Raw genomic sequence first — 17,507 nt, 5'->3', positions numbered from 1 at the left:
CATGTATAATTTTGATGAACTAATTTTATTTGTATGCATTATAATCTTTTAGTTCAATCACTAAAATAAAAAATAGTATGATGTTTATTTAAGTATAGTGACAAAATTGGAATACTAACCGATATTCTAGAAAAATTAGCGACATACTCGTTGTTGACGATAGTGACAAATTAAATATTTTATTGCGACTGAAATATTTGTCAGATACCTAAAGATTTGTTACTAGTTTAAAAGGAATTTGCGATGACATTTTGCGATTGTATTGCAACTAATTGACTACATATTGTTTCCTAGCAAATTGGCGACTATTTCATAACTTTACTTTCTCATTTCGAATAGCTTTGGTTTAGCGACAACATTCCTACAAATTTAATTAAGGATTTTCAAAGATTAACTATAGATTTACTACAAAATGTGACAGATTTGCGATCATATTTGCGGACAACTTGCGACGAGTTAGGTTCAGAAAAATTCCTTGCTAATTAGCGTCAACTAAGCATTCTATTTCGTCTACGAAGTTAGCTTGCATTTAGCGATGAGTGTGCTGTAGTAGAATTTGTCGCTAATTAGTGACTACCGTTTAGTGTATTTCTTCTATGAAATTAGCTTTTACTTTAGTGATGGATTTGCGACTATCTATTCGGTAGTTAAAAAACTTTCCGATGAATTAGCGACTGTTGTGTTTGCGTCACTGATCTGCGACTTGTAATTAGCGAGGAAAGCATTAGTTGCTAGGCGGTAGCTAATCTGTCACAAATTATATTTTGGGTCAGATTAGCGACGATTTTACGACTCTTTTTGTAGTAGCTAATCGACCAAATTCTTGTAGTGTCAATCACATTACTCAAATACATACATACATACATACATACATACATATATATATACATACATATATATATATATACCACACTTCTTATACAAGTACTTACAAATATACATACATGCATTTCGTTACAAAACATAATTTCTATCCCTCCTACAACAATATAATGTTAATGGCGAGGGAAGAATAATATCTAAACTAAAACATCGTATAAGCAAAATGCAACAAAATTCTTCGTAAGCTTCTTTCTCCGTTTTCTGAAAAGATAAAACTATAGGGGGTGAGAACCTAACCACACGGTCTCACCACGGAGTTTTAAAGTTTTCATAAGAAGATATTTAAAGAGAAAACTATTTTCAAGCTCAGTGATTATCGTTGTCTTATGAATCTTTTGAAAACATTTAAAGAGAAAACTATTTTCAAGCTCAGTGATTATCGTTGTCTTATGAATCTTTTGAAAACCGATGGCTTAACCACCTGAAAATCCAAAACCTCTTTAAAAGAAATCAATTAATTATCCAGAAATCCAAACTCACTTTTCTTATAAAAGAATCTTAAAAGTTTCCTAACAGTATGAATGACCAACCTGTTTCAAACATAGGTTCATTAATTCTATGCTAAACCAGTTTGAAATTTCATACTTTACTAAGTCTTAATCAGAAACCAATGTCATGCAATCAATCAACACTATCACCAATTCAGCATCAAAACTCAATCTCAAAAGTATCACACCAGAATAAATACAGGCAAAATAGACAAGGAAAACACAAGTATAAATAGCAGTTACAACAAGTAGCTCAGATAGCAGTTAATAACAGTTAAGCAATTAGGCAAGTCAAAACAAATTCAAACCAAAACAAAGCATGCAAATGCATATGATGCATGTCTGTCCTATGGTCGATGAGTCTCATCTGTCGATTACAAAGGCAAACCTGACATGTCCGGTAGCTAACCTTGGACAGAACACCAAACACGGAGCAAGTGGGACAATGCCGCAACCCTTGCATCTTACCCACGTACCCAGAGCAAGGGACAACTTCACCCTGCCTCTTACCTAGTTGGTGTTACAGCTCTCAACTCGGAGCAAGCGGCGACAGAACTCAACTCTTGCATGTTACCCGGAGTCTCGAACTCTTGTCCGAAGTAAGTGGATAACACCACTGCATCTTATCCAGAGTCTCAACATATACTCGGAGCGAGTGGACAATGCCACCGCCTCTTACCCAGTCACATATATTTCAATCAAATTCAGTTTCATTTTTAAATTCATTCTCAATATCATTCAATTCAATTTCATAATTCAAACTCAGTTTTCATCATTCTCCTTCCTCATTTCTTTCCCGGAACAAGTGAATTTTGCCACTGCCTCTTACCCAGGATCACATATCTCATTCATTTACAAATCATCATTTCTGCACTTTCTCAACCACAATTCATTCCTTTCTAAATAAAGCAAAGACTCAAAACGTAATCCTTTTCTGAATAACTCAAAATCAAATTATAAAATCCTTAAAAAAATCCAAATCGTTCTAATAAGCACTTCAATCGAAATCTCCAATTTTATAAAAATTTGGGCAGCATCTCCTCTAAAATTCAGATTCTACCACCTTTTCTGGGTCCCATCCAACATTCCTCAAACCCTTCTCATCCATTTCCAATATCAAACAACTTTTAAATATCAAATCCTTTCCAACTTTTAAACCAATGCCGATGTCAAATTGGATTCAATATCAAACCACTTCAAACTTCAACTATTTCCTATATAAATTCATTTTTCAATATCAATTCAACTCCAAAACCAAGAAAAATCACTTTTTATCATACTCAAACGAATTAATCTTCCAAAATCATTTTTATCAACAACCACATACCACTCAACAAATAATAATTCAATCCAGTAACAATCACGTACATAAGACTCATATAATCATAGAAATATATTTTTCACATCAATATCTATTTATAACAATTCTATAATATAAAATAAATTTTAAGAAAAACTCCTACCTTGATCGCGACTTAACTACGCGACAAAACCCGTAAAACTCTGATTTCGCAGCGGTGGCGTCAAATCCGACCATCCACGCAGCAAAAACAGTTTATCAAACATAACATGCAAGAAGCGAGACTCAACTCTGAGATATTAACGTCGCGTAAAACTCAATAACTTATAACAAAATAACAACGGTAAGGATTATGGGATAAGAGCAACTTACTGAACTCAGAGAAGGTCCAAAGAACGGAGCAGCCCTTCTTTCCATCGCCTTTTGCTTCTCTGATGACGGATTCTCCAACGGCGAGCACGAAAGACGGTGACGCAGTTGGAGGCGCGAATGGCGGCGACGGCTGGGCATGACCCTCCCTTTCTCACCCGCGTCTCTCTCTCTCTCTCTCCCTCCCTCCCTCCCTCCCTCCCTCCCTCTCTCTCTCTCTCTCTCTCTCTCTCTCTCTCTCTCTCTCTCTCTCTCTTTCTCTCACGGTTCTGCTCTCTTGGCGGCGACGATGAAGTCTGACGGCACAGCGGCGGCTTCCTCTCCTGGTCGTGTTTGCGGGTTCAATGGCAATGGGTTCTTCGACAGCGGCAACACGAACTCTCTCTCTCTCTCTCTCTCTCTCTCTCCCCGTGTCGCGTCATTCTCTTCTTTGAGCAGCAGTGTCAATGGCAGCTTGGCGGCGACGGAATGGGCTGAACGGTGGCGGCGCGATGGCGAGCTTGATGGTGGTGCTGTGGACAAGCCCTCCTTCTCGGGTCACCCTTCTTCCTGTTCTCTCTCACTCTTCCCTTTTATTTGTTCCCTTTCTTTCTCTGGTTTTTCTTTTCTGAAGTATGCTGAATGTTGGGTTTGTTTTTTGTGTGTATTGAGGAAGAAGGGAAAGGAGAAATGGCGGCTAGGGTTAGGGTAAAATAGGGTTAGAGTTAAATTTGAGAATATTTGAGTTAATTAGGGTTTTAATAATTTTATTAAAATTAGGGCATAGAGTATTAATTTAAAATCTAATTTAATCCATTAAAATTATTTTAAAAAATATTACTTAATTGCCAATTTGCTAATTGGATTTTAATCAAATATTCTAATTTAAAATTAGAGATAATATAATTTATTTTTTTTATTTATAAAATTAAAGTATTAAATCTTAAAATCTCAATTATTTAAACTAAATCATATAAAATCCTTATACTTTTAAAACTATTAAGATTTATAATTTAAATATAAAAAATTATTTAATAATTATAAAATTAAGTATAATTTCTAATTTAATTATCAAAACTTGACTTATTTACTTTTAATAAAATAATTTCTGAAAATAAAGTCTTTAATGAATAAGTAAATTGAAATTAGCTCATAATAAGATTTTTTCAGAAATTCTGGGGCTTATAATTCTTGTAGGGCTCCGAAGCGGTCTCGCGCCAAACCCTATCAGGATCAACGATCGAGGCATCGGAGTCGAGATCGTCCCCATTAAGCTGAGATTGCTAGGTCACGACCTCTAATCTCTGCGTGAAGTCCTCCTGTGTAACATACATTGTGATTAGGATGACAGTTGCTTGACTGCAAACTAAATACATTTCAATCATAGAATTAATTGAAACTCACATAATGAGCCTCAGACTACTCATTAGTAAATCTTGCCTTGTTGGCCTTCAACGATGGGTATACTACTTGAAGGTCTCCGCCAATGTCGCCTCACGCTCCAATGATTTAAACTACACACATTGAAACCAACTAATAAAATAAATCAAGTAACAATTAATTCAAGTAATAATTAACAAAGATTATCAAACTACATACCAGCCTTCTCTTTATCTTCATGAAAGTCACTGACTTACCGGTATACTTTGACGACTTCGGTGAAGCCCTGTCAGTTCTGTTCGTTAGACAGCGACGCTTGAACCGCTCATCAGTACTAAAACGGATGTCCATTTCCTTCTTAATATTTGGACGGAGCTAAATCGTGAGGTGGTTGCGCCCCTCATGAATGTCCTGCATCATCTGCTGAAGTCGCCTAGCTATCCGGTGGTCGTACATCTCCCTGATCAAAATATCATATTTTCTATCCCATATAAATTTCTCTTGCACAAAGTAATTCAACAACATTAGTTAGTTGAAATAAAATACAATTAAAATACAGTTAATTCAAGAACATTGGGTTCTTTCCGTCCACTTCTGAAATCATCACTCTCTAGTCTCAACAGGGATCGTCGTGTTGTTCAGTCATGGGTTGTCGTACATGGACTTAATCACATTGGAGATTTTCTGTGTACATGCATTGTTGTTTGGTGCAAACCTATCAACGAAAAACTTAAGATTAGCAAACACATTAAAATATATAAAACTTAACAAATTCAAAATAGATTGCAGATAAAAAATATTAAAATAGTACTCACGCCTGCATGCCATCAGGTCAAATCCTCATTCGTATGATGGACGGTGGTGGAAGAGCATTTAGCTGGGACATATTAGAGGAATCACCCACCACAGTCTCTGTCATTGGAGTTGGAGGGGGCATAGCAGAAGGAGGCACGTAGTTGGGTTTAGGACCATGATGAATTGCTGCTCTGGTGGATTCGCCTGTGACGTCACAGGGGTCGATGGGGTAGTCGGGTTAAAGGGTGATAACTGAGAAGTCCCTAGGATACCGATGGAAACCTTCCCTCTACCACGATCACGAGACCGACTCGTGACACCTCTACTACCTGTCGTCATATCTGCAAAGAGAATACCAATTAACACTAATCAATATATATACAATACAGATCCTTCAACATTTATATTCTTTCAGAAAAATTTTGATATAACCTCCCCTAAAATTGGACATATATCCACCTTTACAGTTCCTACAAATCCAACCAAGCTCAATTCATAACATCAGTCAAAACTCAATTAAATTCACAATATTTTCAGTAGAATATATTAACTTGTTTATACTGTTGTATACATTTATAAGGGCATCATATATATTGATATTTAAATCTCAAAGAATATCATTATATGTAATGTTAATCATTATATATTTATTTGAAAATATAAGAAATTAAGTTAAATTTTACCAAGATTTAAAAAATAAGTGTTAATTGTTGCCTTAAATTAAATGATTTCTTTAATAACTATATATATGAATTAGAATGATCCTACAAATAATGTACTTATATTGATATAGTAAATCAGTAGAACCTAATACTTTAAATCTAGCCTATCTTAATAACTTAAATTCTCTAGCTAAAACTAAAAATTAAAATCTAACTTAAGGATAATACTAATTATCAGCTAAAATATAAATTAGACATAGAGACATATAATCAAGCACTTGGCGTGCAAAAGTATCAAACAACAACAAATAGCACAACCAAGTATTTCTTTAACATCAATTCACACAAATTAGCATCAATAACACAACAATCTATAGCATATTGCAGAAATTCAGCAGAAAATCAATTAATATAGTCCAAACAAATTTAAATTTAAATTTAAGAAAAATTCTAATCCTAATCCAAATCTAAATCATCTAACCAGCAGAAAACAATGATAACCAATTTCACTTACTAACTAAAAATTAACATATAACTAAATCCTAAATTAACTTAAATAGAGAAAAAGAGTGATCATTGAACTTGAGCTTCGAACAGAGGAAGAGGAACTCAAGGGAAGAAGATGTAGTGACAGCGACAACCGCTACTGGTGGAGCGCTACGGCAGTGCTAGATGGCGAGACAAACAGAGAAGGAAAAAAGGAGTCGTGGTTGACGCTGGGTTGCAAAGAGGAGAGAATGAAAGAAGGGACTGGTTTTGGTGAGGCGGAGAGGAAGCAGCGAAAGGAAGCACACGGCAAAGGCGTTGTTGGCGACGGTGGGGCTGACGGAGCAGCAGAGAGAGGAGAATGTTAGAGAGAGTGTGGGAGAAGAGAGGAGAGAGAGAGGGGGAGAATTTGAAATAAAGGGGGAGAGGATTTGCTCTTCGAATTTTAGGGCTCGTTACCGTTGGATTTACTGGCGAATAAATCCGACGATAACGCATTGCGGGTCATCAAAACGCAGCATTCCACTAATTGGGTTTATTGGCAGAATAATTCCATGCTATATTTCGCACCTGTTTTTCCTGTTTTTCCTCCAATTATTACCGAGGAATTTACCGTCAAAAACAAAAATTTTCCAGTAATGATTTGACCTCACAAATTTGACACCTAAACTATTAATGAATCCACCGATAAAACCAACGCTAATGTGCGACGCTAAATCCGACGGTATTTAACACTACATGAAATGCGCCGAGTACCGTTGGATCTAGCATCTCAAGTTACCGTCGGCTTTATCGACGAATTTATGGAAGGTTTGTGATAGAATTCGTTACATCAAATAGTTACATGCAGATTAACTTTTCTGATGGTAAATTCGTGGGTAATACTTGGAAAAAAATGGGAGAGAATAGGTGCGAATATTAGCGTCAGATTTACCGTCAGTAAAATTCAACAGTAAGTCATTTTAGTTAAACGTTGCGTTTTGGTGACACGCAAGGAGTTACCGTCAGATTTATCTTATGGTAATCAGCCCTAAAATTGAGAGCGCCAACGTTGTCCCCCTTCATTTTGAAAAGCCTCTCTCTAAACCCCTCTTCTTCGTTTCTCTCTCTACCTGTTTCTGCCGCCGCCGCTCCAGCTCCACTGCCACCACTCCAACCCTGGTCTTTCATCACTGCCTCTCCCTCTCATGGAAACCATCGAGTTCTCTATCACCGTACTGCCCGCATAGTCGTCCAGCAACGCACTGCCGCCGTTGCCGTTCAGCACTACTGCCACTACATCTCCTTTTGTCGCTGTCAGGTTCCATATATCTCCCTCTTCTATAAATTATGATTTAAAATTTATTTAGATGTTAATCTAGGAATTAGTTATATGTTAATTTAGGGATTTAGGATTTGATTATTATATGCTAATTTAGGGTTAACTTAATGTAAGATTTGCGTTTTGGCTATCATATGGTAATTTAAGTTTTATTCGTATTTGTTATTAGTTATTATATATAAAATAGTATTTGTGTTGATTATGTTAGATTTGTGTTGATTATTATGGTTATTGAAATTGGTTTGATGATGAAGAAATTAAAATAAATTATATGATTTAATGTTTGTTTATTTTACGAAGTTAGATTGCTTTAAATATCTATTAAATGTACTATACATTTAAGTTGATTAGTAAAAATGATTAAAGTCTCTTGGTGGGTGGATTAGGATTTCAACACTTGTATGTTGGTTTGGATGGATATTTGGTTTGGATGGAACCCTTGAGGAGTGGAGAAATCCAAATTTTAGGGGAGACTCTATCGAAATTTTTATAAGATTTTGATTGAAATTAAAAAATTAAAATTATGTTTTCGAAAGTCTTAGAATTATGTTTAGGGTTAATATTATTTGTGTTAATTGTAACATGAATTTGTTCCTCCTTAAAATTCTTATTTTAAGTGTTTTAGGTTATTTGTTATAATTATTTATTATTCATACCTTTTCTCATATTTGTTATAATTATTTGTTATTTTTTGAGTTTCTTCTTATGCTATTATTTATTGGTATTTGTTATGTTATTAATATGTTTAGAGTTGGTGAATTTAACTGTGTTTTGATTAGTGTTAGTAATATACTCACTGTGCATATATGACGACAGATAGCAGTGGTAGGTCGAGTGAGTCACGTGGTCGTGGTAGAAGGCGGGCTTCCACCGAATCTCCAAAGACTACCCAGTCATTGCCCTCTATCCTGAATACCCCGTCGACCCCTGTATCATCACAGGCGGGTCCAATGGACCAGCAATTCATCATGGTCCCAAACCGAACTACGTACCTCCTTCTGCTATGCCCGCCTGCAGATCCAGAAACGACAGAGCTGTGATTCCTTCAATGCCCCCAGTAGGATGCCCCTCCACCACCGTCCGTCATCTGACTGAGGATTTAGCACGATGGCATGCAGGTGTAAGTACATACAATTTTTTAATCTTAAGTTTGTTAATCTTAAGTTTATGTGTTTCTATATGTTTGTTAATGTTAGGTTTTTCTCTGCTAGATTTGCACCAAACCCCAATGCTTGTACACAATAGATCTCCGATGTCATTAAGTTGATGTACGACCACTTGTGGCCAACCTAGACGCAGATCCCAGCTGAGACCAGAGATCGACGATTTCAGAAGTGGGTGGTAAGAACCCAATAATGTTAAATTAATTAACTATATTTTATTCCGATTAACTAATGTTGGTGAATCACTTTGTGCAGTTGAAATTCATATGGGATGTAGAACATAATCTCATTATCAGGAAGATCTATGACCACCGGGCAGCTAAACATTTTCAGCAGATGATGATAGACGTTCGTAACGGGCGTGACCACCTAACGTCGTGGATCCGTCTAACCATCAAGAAGGAACTGGAGGCCTATTTTACTCATGATGAGGGGTTTAAGCATTGCCGTTTGACTAACGTCGCTAATAGGGTTTTGCCCAGGTCGTCAAAGTATAAGGGTGGGTCGGCGACCTTCATGAAGACGAAGAGCAGACTGGTAATAATTTTGTCATTATTTAATATTTTAGTAGTCAATTGAATTAGCTGTTTAATTTATTTATTTATTTTATTGGTTGATATATTATTTTGTAGTCTGAGTCGTTAGACCATGAAGCAACATTGGCGGAGACCTTCAAGTATACCCATATTTTGAAGGCCAACAATGAGAGATTTGCTGACGAGCGGTCAGTGGCCCATTATGTGAGTTTAAATTAATCCTAAATTTCAAATTTATTTGGTTTAAAGGTAATCATTTAACTGTTATCCTAATCACGTCGCGTAGGACACAGGAGGATTACACGCATAGGTTGGAGGCCGCAACCTAGCAATTGCAGCCGCCTAGTGGGAATGACAAAGTCGATTCCGAAAACTCTGTGGTTGATCCTGATAGGATTTGGCGTGAGACCGTGTCTGAGCCCCACATGAATCACTGCTTCGGGTTGGTGTCGTTCTTCGCTAGTGGCCTTCGCTCTTCTGTGTTGACGGTTTCCTCTGCCTCTATCTCTGCCACCAGCCCGGCTAATCCCCAGGACGTTGTCGACTTGAGGAAGGAGGTGCAGAAGCTAACATAGGAGCTTCACCAGCAAGCGGAGCAGTCTGAGTAGAGGTACAACGACTTTCTTGCACGCGTGGGAGGAGCCGTTGCCATCAGCTCGGACCTGACGGAGAAGCTGGAGCAACTCGATCGGTTGCGAGAGTTGATGGAGGAGTACAACTAACAGATGCATGCTGAAGGCAGCAACGCTGGAGGTAGCGAAACTGCTGGTCCCAGTGGCAAGGCTGCTGGTGGGGCACCGACGTCAGCACCTACTCCGCTGCCTCAGCAGGGGGACCACGATGACGACAACGATTACCGAGGTCTGTAGGAATTTCATTTTCTTGTTTGTCTACTTTATTGTATTCTACTTTTGTGATATTTTATTGTATCCAGACCATTTATTTTTAATAAAATAATTTGTTGATTTCAGTTAATTTTTTATTTCTGCTAACAATTTTGTTAACAAGAGTTTTAATTTGACTACTAATTATGGCTTAACTATGCCAGAAATAAAAAAAATATTACTGTCGGATTTGGCATCTAAACACATGAAATGGCGCCAAGGTAATCTGACGGTAATCATATTAACTCAGTCTCGACAAATCTATTGAAAATACTGACGAAAAATTCGCCGGTAATTAATGTCGGACGAAAAAAATTCGCCGATAAGCAGTTTCCAACGACGTTTATAATATTAACTGCAGGACGATAAAAAATTTATTACTAAAAGATTTATTTAATGAATTTGACAATAAATCTGATGGTACTCAACATCCGTTCTTTTTGTAGTGTTATGTAATGTAATAAACTTACCGTACTGCTATTATACGTATAGGTGTTCAAGACGTAATTAACCTAAAATCTAATCCGAACTTGAAGCATATTATGTTAGGTTCAAATTTTTTATTTTTACCCAATGTGATTTTTCGGTTGGTTCTGGTCATGTTTTAGGTAGTCCGACCCAAATGTTTTAGATAAATTCACTTTACATTTATTAAATAAATAATTTATATTAATGAATTTAGGGTTAAGTATGATTTTGGTCCCCAACGTAGAGGTTGAAAATCGATTTCGTCCCCAATATTTTTTTCAGTACAAAATGGTCCTTAAAATTTTAGTTTGTTTTAAAATCGTTCTTTTTACCAATATTATTATTTTTATTACCTAATTATTCCTCATTAAAAAAATTATAAAATAAATATAAAATAAATAAAAAAAAGAAGAAAGAAAGAGATACAGGAAGCCGGAGAGGGTGGGGAGAGAAAGAAAGGGGGGAGGGGGAGGAGGGAAGAGAGAAGGGGGACCGCCACCCTGCCGTCCTGCCGCACCGCACCGCACCACCGCACTACCACCATCTTCTTCTTTTTCTTCGAACTGGATTTTTTGTGAAATTTTTGAATTTTTTTGTGAAATTTGTTGTGGAATATTTTTGTTGCTGAAATTTGAATTTGGAATATTGTTGTTGCTGAATTTGTTGATTATTGTTCAAAATGCACGTTGCTTGAATTTTCTGATGATGATGATGATAATGGTGGTGGTGGTAGTGGGTTCTTGTTCAGCTTGGGTTTCTTGTTGATTTAAGTTGATTTTGGTTGATTTTGGAAAAAGTTTTGATGATGATGATGATGACCATGATGATACTGGTTCTAGTTGGGCGTAGGCTTCTGTTCTGGTGGTGGTGGTTGATTTTGGTTGATTTTGGGATGAAGGGAGAAGGATATTTTCATCCGAATGACGATTTTAAAACAAACTGAAATTTTGGGATTATTTTGTAGCGAAAAAAAAGTTGGGGACAAAATCGATTTTTAGCCTCTACGTTGGGGACCAAAATCATACTTAACCCTATAATTTATGATATTCTATAATATTTCAAAAAATAATTAAAAATAAATAAATAGAGATATTTATACTTTATTTTATGATAAGGATAAATATTTTATCTTATATGTTGGTTATTTAATTTTCTATCTTTTTATTCTCTTTTTTATTTTTTCTTCATCCAAATAATATAAAAAAAATTTTCTTCTTATTTTCTATTCTTTTTATTTTTTCTCTTCTTATTTTCTTTATTTATCCAAACAAAACATTTATTAATTTATTATAAAATTTAAAAAATTATATATAGTAATTACATATCGTATCGACTTGGTTTAACCCAATTTCATGTAAGGTTAATTTAAAGAGAAGTACTACACATACAAGTCATTTTTATTTAAAAGTCATACAAGTTGGGCCAAATTCAACAAAAAGGACGCTCACCCAAACGATCGTATCAACGCACGCGCTACTCTCATAGCGCGCTTCGCGTTCCTCCTCCTCCTCCTCCTCCTCCTCCTCCTCCTTTGCGTTTCTCCTCCTTTTTCTTCACGTGTTTCGTCTTTATCGTTGTTTTTTACTACCGTTGTTGTTACTGCATTTTTTCCCTCCTCTTTCTATTGATTTTGTAACATTATATATTTTTTTTTTGTTTGATTTTTTCCTCCCAAGAAGAATTATGAGAATATGAAATAAGAAGATGAGAAAGAGGAAGAGGAAGAGTTTTGAATTATGAAGAACTTATCAGAATAAAAATACACCCAAATATCTTTGTGTTATACCCAAATTTGCTATAAATATAAAAAAATATTTTCTCTAATGCTGCATTTTTTTCCTTATTTCTTTCTTTCTTTTAGTTAAATGAATGTAAGTTCATCCTCTTCCAAGTAATTTTGCAGCATTATGTGTTTCTTCTTCTTCTTTGCTTGATTTTTTGTTTTTATTCTTGTTAAAAGAGTAAAACAAAAAGAAACTTGAGAAAGTAAAACAAAAAGAAAAAGACAAATAAAAAAAAAGCAGCAGAAGATGAGAAGGAGGAAGAGGAAGAGTTTTGAATTATGCAGAACTTATCAGAATAAGAATACACCCAAATATCTTCATGTTACACCCAAATTTGTTGCAAATATAGAAAAATGTTTCCTCTAATGCTACATTTTTCTTCTTAATTGAACCACACATCAGCCACTTGATTGGATTCAAAATAATAATCAATTTCGTTCTGATTCAATTGACAATTTGAACTTGAATTATTCATTATTTTCAACAACGAGATAACTGATGATGGAAGAAGAAGAGAAAAAGAAAGGAGGAGAGAAGAAATTCCAATAAAAAAGAAGGAGGAAGAGGAGGAGGTGGAGAAGGAAGAGGTGGTGTTGATGACGACGATAACGAAGATAAAAGAACGTGCAGTAGCAAGAAGAACGTACAATAATAATACAAAATGTGTAAATATATATGATTTGTAAAGACTTGTATAGAAAAACATTTGTATGTGAAAAATAATTCTAATTTAAAATCGATTTTGAATCTTTAAAATAGACCTAGTAAAAATTAGATCGAATTTAATTCAAATTAATCGTAGTCCAACTCAATATATATATATATATATACGTACAAGTTAGCATGTGTTATTTAATGTGACTTAAACATTTCTTAGTTTCAGGTAGTTATTAATATGAAAATTTAATTAAGGATCGGATACGTACTTTTTTATTTTTTTTAATTAGTTTTTTTTGTACCATATATTGGTTGCATGAATTTAAGAATGTTTAGAAAGTCACAAAATAATAAATCTAACTCAATTTTTAAAAATAAAAATATTAAAAATTTATTATAATTTATTATTTTTAATTATTAATATTTAAAATTATAAGTTAAAATATATTATTAAATTATTAGACTAAAAAAATTAAATTAATAACTAAAAATAATAAATTCTGTTAGTCTTTTAACATTAAAAAAAAAAAAAACACTATTCTTACCATCATGCATACTAATTAACTGCTCCCTTGTTTTAATCAAGCTCTGCATTTTTTTTTGACAAAAGGAAAAAAAAAATCTATCAAAAGAATTTATATTTTATTATTACTAACACCTCATCAGATACTTCACCTCTATCAAGAGTTTTTTTATAGGCATTTTTTTTTATATTTTAAGCATAAAAACTTTCATCTCCAAATTTTTTAATCATAAGAACTTATTTTTAAAAGAAAAAGCTTTTATCCCAAAAATTTAATAAAAGATTTTATGACATATATAGTTGTATCCCAAACCATATATAATTAAAATATAAATTGTGCAGACACGAACGATTCAACAACTGTTCAACAAAAAGAAAGATTATTCTTTTAAGTACTGTGAGTTTCACATATACGCGTAAGCTATTGATTTCACTTTCTATATGGATCCTCCTTTCAATTTTTTTTTTTTTTTTTTTTGCATGGAACCGACGCTGAAACTTTGAACAAATCAACCATATCCACAACCTTATGGCCATAACTTTTGATTATTATTTTTGTCTGATCATAACTTCATGCAAATATATACCCTACTTCTCACATTAATATATATATGTATATATATCCAATAAAATTTATTATTTAGTCAACAAATTAAAAGTATTTTTATACTAAATTCTAATTTTAAATTGAACTTTAAATTTTAATAATACAAAAATAAAATATTAATCTAAAATATTAATTAATATTGATAAAAAATATCGACCTCTAACATTTTTCATTCAAATAAATAAATAATCCATGTTTGGAAAATTGAACATATAGATATATAGTGCATGAATATAAAACTGTGGATATGAATAGAGAAAAAGAAAAGTTGTTATATAGAAGCAGCCACTAAGAACAGAATATAAATAAATGCAACTATAGCTGAAATCATGGTTCTTCCTTAGCAATTGACACGCATATTTCCCACCAAACTTTTTCATTTTTGTTGAAACAAATCCAACATATGATGACATTTCAACCAGAAAAATGTACCCTTCCAACTCAGACACAGGTAGACACTTCACACACTCCCTTGCTTTTTCACTTCTCAAAGTTTCTAGGAAGCTGTATATATAATATATTATTATATATATGCCGTCATTTATAATAATAATAATAATAATAATAATAATAATAATAATAATAATAATAATAATCATTCAAAGTGTGCATGTATGTGTGTGTTATATGAACTTAAATAATAATAAATATTGTCAAACTAATTTAAATTGGCCTAATAATAATTAATTTACATATTTGTTTAAGTAAGTTTCGGAGTTCAATTCAATTTTATATATGTAGTGATTTATTGACGAACGACAAATTTTTACATAAAATTTTAATTTACAACAAATTAATTCTTGATCTGTCAAAAACAACCAATGCAAAAAGCTAATAAATATTGTCAACTTATTAGTACAAGAATTTCAGCATGTGTTAATAACTATTCATAATTTTGATTCAAGTCCAATTGGCTGCTTGTCTAGCTACTTGCATAGTTGCATTGACTATTTTTGGGTTGATTAGGAAAACTTATCTGATCTGGTACATATATATTGACTCATTTGACAAATGAGTTAATGATAACATTAATTATTAATTAATTAAGATAAGGGTCTTATTCTTCTTTAGTAATTTGCAGTAGTACATTATAGACTTCATTTTTGTTATTCTATACGTTGAATATGAGAGGCGTCAATCTAAATAATAGTAATTCAGTTGACTGTGAGTACTTTAACTTTAAGTATTATTACTTTATTTATTTCTAAAATAATTTATTTATTTATTTTTATTCATAGTAATAATTAATTACTATATATAATCCAATTAAATATAGCAAAAAATAATAGTATTATGATAATGATTACAATTGTGGATTGCAATTCAACATCACGTGCTTATGTATAATGTATATATAGTGTATAATACAAAACAAATCAAGAAGATGGCACATCTGATCTGTTGTTACATTTAATATTTTCAATTAATTAAGTTGAAACCCATATGTAAGATTGTAATTGCTTCTGTGATCTCTTTTGCGGTTCTTATTAAAAAGAGAAGAGTTTTATTAATAATTGTCCATAAATAAAGTTAACAATATCGACAATTCATGTAAAAAAATTATGAGGAAGTATAGAGAGTTAATGGAGTATCTGTACAATGTGTACAATGGGAGTTTAGGGATGTTTGATTCAGGAGATATCAGATGTTTATTATCCTTGGTATCTGGATGGTTATTCTGGATAGTATGAGTGTATTGTGTTTGAGAAATTAGTAATATTTTATTCTAAATGTTCATTTTTTAATTTATATTAGACCAAATAAATAACTCATAATACATATTGTACAAATACTTCATTGCTCCCTAGTAAAATTCAAAAATTATATATAAAAAATATATAATTATTTGTTAAATATAAGACCTTATCAAAAAAAGAAAATTAAAGGAAACTTAAGCTCAGCGGCACAGCACAGAAAATCCTCTCTCTATATTTATATAAATCAAGGTTCTGAAAACCGAACCGGTCATCGAACCGCTCTAGTTACTGGTTCACTGGTTCATAGGTTCAACCGATTTGACCGTGGTTGAACCGAAAAAACCGTTTTATAATAAAATAATAAATAAAATATAAATAAACACATGAAAATATAATTATAGTCTAATGTAAACTTTAAAATATCATTCAAATTAAAAGAACTACATAAACCAGAATGTTATAATCTCATTCAAATACAAATTCAAAAGTCAAAAAACAAAACAACCAATCAAACATAACATAGCAACATCAAAATGATCCAAGTTTGTCATCAATAATCAAAATCCTCCATAACTTGCTGCAGATTTGTGAAGATTCACATATTCGTTTTTCTTGTTAAATTCCAGTAACATAATTAATGACTCACCTTAAGATATCGCTTCCGTGCTTCATCCACTCCATACAGTTGAGCTTCACAGAGAAAGCAGCATATGGACTCTTCGGTATCATTCGGATTTTGTGCAACATCTAGCCGAAACTGCTCAGCTCCTTCTTCAAATCTATGACAAAATGGGAATCCAATTCAGTCCCCCTTTTTACAGATTCATAAGCAATACATTATAAATATGCAATTCCATGTGAATAGTAATTAAACTCAAATAAATAACAGAAGAGTGTAGAGTGAGTACCTATCAAGGTAGTAAAGGGAGAGGCCCCTTTGCCAAAGATCTGGTAACAAACACAATGAGTACAACCAAATTTCATGTAACTTGAACTCAATTTACAATCATTCCAATCCAAAGTGTTGATATAACGCTTTTTTTTTTCAAAATGCTTATAAACATACACGCCTTTTGACGAGGGTCCAACTCAATTGCCCTGTCAAACTCCACCAGAGACCCTGAAACATCACCCTTCGCAATTTCACAGGCATCAAGTCATATATTCCTTCAACAAAGTGTTCAACTTCACTTACCAATATGCCAAAAGTGTTTATGAATGCTAGCATGAAAACAGAGTTATCCTAATTTTCAATCCAAAACCATAACTTGAGGTTGATAGTAAACAAAGCAAAATCAAAGAACTACTCAATCAAAGAGTTCACAGTCACAGTTTAGCAGTTCATCATGCAACAGTTATTCAATGATTCAATCAAACAATCATAAGTTCATAACTAAAACATATCAGTTCATAACAGTTTCATATCAGTTCATACTTCCATCAGATTTCAGTTTCACAGTTTCATCAGAGTTCACAGAGTTCACAACTTCACATATCAGTTCATAACAGTTTCAGAGACTCAGAGT

The 17,507-nt window shown here is 33.4% G+C and overlaps 1 long non-coding RNA gene across 1 annotated transcript; it reads right to left on the bottom strand.

Moving 5' to 3' along the window:
• Positions 1-16,454: 16,454 nt before the first annotated feature.
• Positions 16,455-17,275, bottom strand: LOC140178842 (uncharacterized). The gene is made up of 3 exons (XR_011871792.1): positions 17,048-17,275; positions 16,890-16,929; positions 16,455-16,760 (listed from the first exon to the last, which is right to left on the bottom strand). It is a non-coding gene; the product is annotated as an uncharacterized lncRNA (long non-coding RNA).
• Between the last annotated feature and the right edge of the window lie 232 nt (positions 17,276-17,507).

Source organism: Arachis hypogaea, chromosome 14, assembly GCF_003086295.3.
Source record: "Arachis hypogaea cultivar Tifrunner chromosome 14, arahy.Tifrunner.gnm2.J5K5, whole genome shotgun sequence".
NCBI classification, from domain to species: domain Eukaryota; kingdom Viridiplantae; phylum Streptophyta; class Magnoliopsida; order Fabales; family Fabaceae; genus Arachis; species Arachis hypogaea.
This window is presented reverse-complemented; position numbering and strand designations above follow the sequence as displayed.